The 8,621-nt window shown below is 49.9% G+C and overlaps 1 protein-coding gene across 3 annotated transcripts in view; it reads left to right on the forward strand.

Annotated features, from left to right (window-relative positions):
* The first annotated feature begins 3,554 nt into the window (after positions 1-3,554).
* The window catches only part of CD276 (CD276 molecule), a 33,215-nt gene continuing 28,148 nt past the window's right edge, over positions 3,555-8,621 (forward strand). For 2 of the 3 annotated variants that reach the window (XM_029952550.1, XM_029952551.1), the window contains exon 1: positions 3,555-3,592. The gene's annotated coding sequence lies outside the window, so the exon portion shown is untranslated. The remainder of the gene's footprint in view (positions 3,593-8,621) is intronic. The other variant, XM_029952549.1, reaches the window with a different exon arrangement.

The raw sequence follows: 8,621 nt of genomic DNA on the forward strand, positions 1-8,621 counted from the left end.
GTGTAGAAAGTAAACTATAGACAGAAAAGGGAGCAAAGAGACCGATAAGAATGCTATTGCAGTACATGCACACAACAAAGATGGCTTGGAGCAGGGTGGTAGCAGTGGAGATAGAAAGGGTTCATCTGGCTCTGAATATATTTCAAAAGTAGATATAGTAGGATTGCCAATGTGGGGTTTGCAAGAAAGAGAAATATCAAGGATGGCTGCAAGACTTTTGGCTTGAGCGACTAGAAGAATGGATTTGTCATTACCTGAAATGGGGAAGGCTGCAGGAAAAAAGGGATTTGTGGAAGTTTTATTTTACTTTATTTCCATAATGGGGGGGGTTATGGGTTGAAATTATAAGTTTGAGTGTAGACAAATGGAGATGTTGAGGAGGGAGTCAGATACACAGGATTCAAGGACACATTCCAAGCTAGAGATTTAAATTGGAAAGTTATCACCACATTAATAATATTTAAAGCCATTGGAAGATAGGATGGTGAAGGAAGTAAGCATAGAGCCAGGAGAAAAGAGTTCTGGGGACTAAGTCCTGGTGTTCCACGTCATGAAGCAGTCAGGGGGGAGACAACGACCCAGCCCAGGATATTAGAAGGAGTAACCAGCGAAGGGAGAAGAAAAGCAAGAGAGGGGAATGTTCTAGAAGTAGAAAATGTTTCAAGAAAAAGAGTAAATAAATCAGGGGAGAGAGTGAAAAGATAGATGATGCAAGAGAGAGTGACAGTGACTGGAGCAATGTCCTCAAGACACCGAGGGGGCTGCCCTCAGTAGGAGCATCCACTCTTGCCCACAAAACTAGGGACAGGCAGAGCACAGGGGCAGAGCACAGTTGTTCTTTCTCCTTTTCTAGCTCTGCTGTCCTCAAGGGTGGCTTTCCCCTTCTGTCTCCACCACCTGACCCTTGTCCTGCTCCCAGATCCATGAGGCACACCCCCAGGGTAATCAGATCAGGGTCTTTCCTGTGCAATGTCTTAGACCAGTGCCAGACCCTGCCTGGTCTGTAGTGAGAAACCCTATTCACTTGTGAAATTCTTCCCATTCTTCAAGGTCATCTAGAAACCCATCTTCTCCTGGTACCCTTCCCGAACCTTCGCAGCCCCAGGCCACACTGCTTCCCCCTCCCCAACCCTCCCACTTCCTTCTCCATCTCCAAGGCTGGCATCGAGGAGCATCCTTGGAGACCCAGGGTGGAGTGAGGATGGATGACCTCCTCAGTTGCATTTCGACACATCACCAGGAGGGGCTTGGTGTGGCAAGTGCAATTGTCAACCACAGTGGGGAGAACTTGCAAAGGGGGGTGAAGTTGGAGGCAATCTGTGAATCCCTTCCTGACTCTGCAGACCACTTGTCCAAGTGCTAGCCTGTTTCATCAGCCAGTCCTGCTGGCTTCAGGGTCCAGGGGGAAATCCTTCAGGTGCTCTCAGTGGGAAACAATCGGTGACTCCACACACCCTGGAGGGGACTAGGCAAGACTCTTTCAGAGGAAAATGGGGCAGAGACCCAGAACAGCTAACCCATTTGGCCTGGTCACAGTCCCTGACAGGGCTGCGAGGGGAGCCCTGGTGTCCTGGTTTCCCGTCTACTGTCCTGTCTACACCCCATTCCTCCCAGCCTGGGTTAAGGCATTCACTCCAGAGTTCAAGCTGTCTTTCAACTACATTAGAAGGGGTGGGGGTGGGGAGGGAAGCCTGGCTGAGAAGCCTGGAGGAGAAGGAGCTGGGAACTCTCACTGAAATCACCAGGGACAAGCAGAGAACCCTGGGTAGCCCATGTCAAAACCAACCAGAGTTGAATTGGGCACGTGCTTCTTGAAGGAAGGAGGGAAGTTAAGTGAATTTGTCCAGCTTGAGAGGCCCACCTCTGATAGACTCCCTCCCCCGAGGGAAACTGAGGGAACTGAGCTGTGGGAGTGTTTTCAGAGGTGTGGAGGGTGTGAAGGATGACAGAGTGAGACCTCATTATAACAGCAATGTGGACCCCAACAGAATGGTGAGGGGCTGACCAGGGAATTTCTCGGGTGAGTGGAGACACCCCAGGGACGGCTGGGGTCGTTCCTCAGAGGGGGCCACGCATCTGCCGGAGTGGATAAAGTCATTGCTGCAGCTGAAGGCCCTGTTTGGAAAGCCAAGGCCCGTCACCGGTTTGTCTGTGGAGGTGTCGGGTTTCCTCGGAAAGTCTGGTTGTAGAGATTTCTTTAGAAGTTATATTTGTGATGATCTCATTGTGGGAAACTAGGAAAGAAGAAGAGATGCCAAATATGTTTTTGTGCTGAAAATCCTGTTCTGAGAAAACAATCACAAGATTGTATTCATTAACAAGTGCTAGCCACAAAAGTGGAGAAAGCAGGTAAGCCACTAAGAAATAATCGCCACATCTGATGAAGTGAGTGTCCTTGGGGACTGGGCCAGTGGGGAGAGAGCCCACTTCTGGTGGCAGAAGCTGGGTGGGAGGGACGCTGCCTGAGGGCCGACTGGGGACGCTTCAGCTCATGCAGCCTGCTTACCTTGGACTGGGCTTTCCCCCAGGATCAGTGACCTGAGTGGCCAGCCAGTCACAGCCAAGGAGTGGTCCAAGAGGGTCCACTTCTGTCACACACCACATATCTCCAGATAGAGGGAGAATGGGCTGGGGGAAGCCAGCAAGAGAAAGGGGCTGGACCTGACAGTCATCCTGCCTCAGGAATGAGGGATTGGCATGAAGAATCAGCAGATGGGGCACCTGGGTGACTCAGTTGGTGGAGCGTCCAACTCTTGGTTTGGGCTCAGGTCATGACCTCGTGGTTCATGAGTTCAAGCTCTGCATCGGGCTGTGGTGACAGTCCAGAGCCTGCTTGAGATTTTCTCTCTCCCTCTCTCTCTCTGCCCCTCCCCTGTTCTCTCTCTCTTTCTCAAAAAGAAAAAGAAAAACTGGCAGATGAAGAATGTCCCACTCAGGAGGACGGAGTATAATGTTCTCACTGTTGGGGCAGCTAAGCTTTCCCTTGTGTCCTTCCCAGGTCCGGGACTCTGGTCAGATGTCCTGAAGATGCCCAGGCACAGTGTCTTAAGTCTGACTAAAACCAAATGACCATCCGGTCCCATCACTGAAAACAGCAATACTAGTATTTAAGATCAAGAGCCTGGATTGAGATCGGGATTTCTGGATTTCAGGTGGTTTGTCCACTGTCTGCCTTGGGAAGGTCTCCACGGCCAGTTTCTCCTGTGAGGCCCCTTGTTCTCTAAGCCAGGAGCTCTTGGTCTTATCCTTCTAGCTGGAACTCTTACTCATTCCATTTTGTGTTCTCTTCTCTGAGTCTGTCATAGGCCAACCCTAGGAGCAGGGCCAGAGTGACATAAAGGTGACCCCTGTGATGCAACCCTGAAGGAGGCACTCAGTCTCAGGATTGTGCAAGTGCTGATAGCTGAATGATTTGCGCGTGACTGGAAGGCATCAGAAAAAGAAACAACTCCCAAATGTTACAGAAACTGTCTCCTGACACCACATGCGAGGTACTCTTTTCCTTCTGTTTTGTTTCTTAACTCCATTCCAGCCCTCCGTTGGGAGAATGACCCTGACCTTCCAGCAGGACAGGTTCCAAGAAGGATTCCTGGTAATGGGAGCGCTGTAAGCCTGGGATGGAGAAGGGAGAGAAGAGGGGGAGGAGGCTGAGTGGCTCCACCAGGATTAGGGGAGGAGGACAAATACTGAAGATGGTGACCAGGAAAGAAGAAGGGACAGGGGTCTGGTAGGGGCACAAGCTGGTTACGCAAGCTTCATTAGAAGGTGTGTTCTTATTTTGCAGGGTGTATGTTGGTTGGGGGGTGTGGGTGGGTAAGGTGCTCTTGAAGGGTCAGTTCCACGCCTTTTGCAGGCTGCTCCTGCTATTTTGCAGGCCGAAAGCTTCCAGCTGGAAATATTTGGATCTAGACACCTAAAAACTACTGCAACCCTCAAGCGCCAGGAATAAGACGGCAGAAAAGAACACTGTGACCATATTTGACCCGACACTGGACCTGGTCATGTAGGGGAAACCTGGTCGTCTTAGACAGTCTAGGCTGGCTGGCTGGCTCCAGAGGGCAGCCCTGTCGGCCCTAGGTGTGTGGGTGGGGCTGGGTGGGGTGGTAGCCTTTGCTACCAAGGACTTGAGGCCTGAAAATGCAAACGACTCAGGAGGTTATGTGCAGCCTGAGGAGGGAGAGGCCAAGGCCAAGATATTGGTAAGTGTCACAGGGAACTTTGAGAAAATGCCCAAAGGGGGCCTTAAGCCCCCTAGCTTTGCCAAGACTCGATTTTTCTTTTTCTTTTTAAAAATTTTTAATGTTGATTATATTCATTGAGAGAGAGACAGAGAGAATGAGCTGGGGAGGGGCCGAGAGAGGGAGACGTAGAATCCGAAGCTGGCCCCAGGCTCCAAGCAGTCAGCACAAAGCCCAACGAGACTCACAAAACACGAGATCATGACCTGAGCCGAAGTCGGACACTTAACCAACTGAGCCATCCAGGTGCCCTTGATTTTTCTTTCTCACAGAAATGAATAGTTCTGGGTATTGTTCTTAGGTGAGGCATGTCCCTGTCCTCCCTGTCCCAGAGCTTCTTTTCTGAAAGATGGGCTGCTCGGCTGCTCAAAGGAGCCAGAAAACCCCTACTTTAATGCTTGGTTAAGGAATCCAGATTGCTTGATTTAAAAGTGGATTCAAATAGAGGAGGAAAACACTTGTCCTTTTGTATGTTAAAGAAGGCAAAACGAAGTTGTCCCTGAATTTTACCAGCAACTCAGAATTTCCATTCTGAGGAAAGTGAGAAGAGGGTCAGGTCCCCTGTCCCTTTGCCAGAAAGATGGTGCTTACTGAGAGCCTTGGTGGGGGGTGGGCACAAGACTGTTGAGTCTTGTCACCCCTCATCAATCCTGAATGGCCAATGGCAACTGCGGGGGGGGGGGGGGGGGGGGGGGGGGGGGGGGGGGGGGGGGGCAGGCCAAGGGCTGGAGGCAATCCAGGCTAGGGGGGCAGCTCCACAATGCCTTCAGGAAGCAGACTTTTTCTGGCTCTCTCCTTAGGCACCCTTAGCTTTTGTCCTCATAGTTGCAAGATGGCTGATTTACTGCTGGTTTTGTGTTTGCACTTTAGGCACAAAGAAAAAGAAGAACAAAAGGCAAAAGGCAGAAGCAGCTGCCAGCTAAGCCTGCTTCTCTCTTTTATTTAAAAAAATATTTAATTGTCGGGGTGCTTTTGTGGTTCTGTTGATTTAGCTTCTGACTCTTGATTTAGGCTCCTGTCAAGATCTTATGGTTCATGGGTTTGAGCCCCACGTTGGGCTCTGTGCTGATAGCGTGGAGTGTATTTGGGATTCTCTGTCTCCCTTTCCTTCTTTCTCTCTGCCCTGTCCCCCACTCATGCTAGCTCTCTTTCAAAAATAAGTAAATAAACATTGAAAAAATTTAACTGTGGGGGCAACTGGGTGGCTCAGTCAGGTCAGTTACACGTTCGACTCCTGATTTAGGCTCAGGTCATGATCTCACGGTTCATGAGATGGAGCCCCGAGTCAGGCACTGTGTTGATGGTGAAGAGCCTGCACGGGCTTCTCTTTTCTCTTCTCTCTCTCTCTCTCTCTGCTTCTCCCTTGTGTGACTGCGTGCTTCCTGTCTCAAAATAAATAAACTTAATATATCTATATATCTAAAATTGTGGTAAAATATACATGAGATAAAACTTACCATCTTAACCATTTCTAAGTGCACTTGCAGTAGTGTAATGTACATTCACACTGTTGTGCAACTTACCTCCAGAACTTTTTTCATCTTGTAAAACTGAAACTCTGTATCCAATAAATAGCAATTCCCCATCCCGTTCCTCCCCCAGCTCCTGGCAACCACACTTCTACTCTCCTTCTCTATGAATTTGACTACATTTGGTAGGTACTTCATGTAAGTAGAATCATACAGGATTTGCCTTTTTTGTTATTTATCTATCTATCTATCTATCTATCTATCTATCTATTTATTTATTTATTTATTTTTGAAAGAAAGAGAGAGCTCAAGCAGAGGAGGGACAGAGAGAGAGGGAGGGAGACACAGAATCCAAAGCAGGCTCCAGGCTCTGAGATGTCAGCACAGAGCTCAAGATGGAGCTTGAACCACAAACCATAAGATCTTAACATGAGCCAAAGTCTGACTTGTAGCTGACTGAGCAACCCAGGTGCTCCTGTCTTCTTGTGACTGGCTGAGTTCGCTTAGTATAATGCCCTTGAGGTTCATCCACATTGAAGTATGTATCAGAATTTCCTTCCTTGTTAAGGCTGAATAATATTCCATTATACATATTGCCACATTTTGTTTATCCACTCATTTAATTATGGTCATTTGGGTTGTTTCTACTTTTTGGACCTTGGAAATAATGCTGCTAGGGACATGGTTATATAAATATCTCTTTGAGACCTTGCTTTCAATTCTTTTGGGTTGGATCCCCAGTGATTCTATTTTTAATTTTTTGAGGAACCAGCATGCTGTTTTCCAGAGTAGAAGACTGTTCCTTTAACAAGTTTTTCCCCAAGCCCCAAACAGTGAGTTTCACTTCCATCTCATTGGCCACAGTGGGTCACGTGGCTACTTCTAGCTGCAAGGGAGCCTGGGAAATGATGTATTTTTGAGTAGGCATAGAACAAACATTCTCTCTGCACTGAGGAGATTGCTGTATACTGGGATGGTCACTCTAGCTGTTTGTGTCAAGGCCGGGTGTCTGAGTCTCAGCTGAGCCTGTCCTGCAGACACTCTGTCTATTCCCTGCCCTAGCTGTTTACACTTGCAGGGGGATTGGCATCCTCACAAGCCACTGCTTCCAGTACTGAGGCAATCCTTTCCTCTTGACCTGATCTCTCAAGCAATTATGATAAAAGTCTCCCCCCTCATACTGCTCCACGCCAGTATAAACTACCCTGTGCTATTCCTTCATGGTCCAACTTGGCTGAGTCATACATCCGCTGCTAAGTTATAAGTTCTCTGTGACAGGACCTGTGCCACCCATGCAGGGCACAAGGCACAGGGTTGACGCTTGGTGGAGGGAAGAAGAGTATCTTCTAGATTAGTTCAAAAGCCCCCTCCAGGGTCCTGCTGAAGGCATCCTGGCTCTCAGCCTAGGGACACCTCTTCCTTGGATGTTTCTCCTCAAATTGTGGGGCCTAGTGGGGGCTGCTCATCCTGAAACCTATGAGGCCAGGCCTAGGCTGGACAGGCCCTGACAAGGCAAAGAGAGCAGCATGGACTGGTGGGGAGGCTGATGACCTCCAAAAACCCTGGACCAAATGCCTGGGTCTTGAACCCCTGCTCTCTGTCCCCATCCCTAGAAGCAGTTACGCAGACAAAGCAGCTATCAAATTTATACTGAGAAACACACGTGCCTATACACATCTCCTATACAGATTTACTCACAAACACACACATACCCATGCACCACTGCCACACACACACACACAGAGTTAAGTTTGCATTCAGCACTTAAGGGGACAAATCCTGTTTCTCCACTTAACAGTATCATCCTCTAGTAAGTTATTAATTTGTTTATGTCTTAATTTTCTTATTTGTAACAATGATGATAATAATGGTGGTATGCACCTTGCACCTCGTTGAGTTGTGAAGAGCTTAATGGTAAAATGGTAAAGAGCTTAAAACAGTGGCTGACACAAAGAGACACATACGCGTTCATTCATATTTCCTGAGCCCCCTCCCCTTATGCTGCTGCCTCTTGGTGGTGGGGCTGGCAAAAACACAAGGTTAGAGTCCTTTCATCCAGCCTCAGGGTTCTCATCTGTCAAACGGGAATAATTTTATCTCTCTGGTGGGGCTGTTGTGAGGATCTAAAGAGGCCCAGTGAAGGAAGCTAGTAGTCTGGCTCTCAGAAGCCTGGCTACACTGTAGGTGTTACTGTCTGTAACTGATGAAGAACAGGTCAGAGAACAGGTGCAGGGACAGGATGTGCCAAGGCGAGGCCTGAACCGCCATCTCTTTCCTAGCTGGAGCTGGGTCCTGTAAGGACAGAGCCCAGGCAAAGTGTAGGGGGTGGGGGTGTCAGAACTGCTCCCCCTGTTGGAGCCCGGCCTGGGGCTGGGGGCAGGGCTGGTCGGGTGGCTGTGGGTGGGAGGAAAAGAGGAAAACCAGCCCAGTGGAAATTACCCTGCGGTTGGCTCAGGCGCCCACGACTCTGTATTTATAGAGAGCTCCCTGCAGCTCTTAATTCCTCGCAGTCGAGTTAACCCTTTCCAGGCCGCAATATCGACTCGGGGCGGAGGGAGAACACGGGACTGGGGTCGGCCTGCGGGTTCCGGACTCCGGCTCTGCCGCTAGCCAGCTGGAGGGTGGGGGTAGTCAGTGGGCACTCACCTGTCCCTTCTCGCAGAAAATACACGTTGGATCTTGGGAGTGTGGCAACAGGGCGGGGGATGGGCACAATCAAACCAGCGCCCCCTGGCCCGAGTCCAGGGCGTGGACTGGGGTCTGGGGCGGGGTCCGGGCTGCTGCCCTGCCCAGCGGGCGGGCTCAGGACTCAGGCCTCTGCCCCGGACCTCCGCCGCGGGGCCAATCCCGCCGCTGGGGCACTCCCGGGCAGTCTTTCCGGGCCCGCGGCTTCCTCCAGCCCGCCCCGCCCCTC

The sequence above is a fragment of the Suricata suricatta genome, chromosome 9 (assembly GCF_006229205.1).
Source record: "Suricata suricatta isolate VVHF042 chromosome 9, meerkat_22Aug2017_6uvM2_HiC, whole genome shotgun sequence".
Classification (NCBI taxonomy): Eukaryota; Metazoa; Chordata; class Mammalia; order Carnivora; family Herpestidae; genus Suricata; species Suricata suricatta.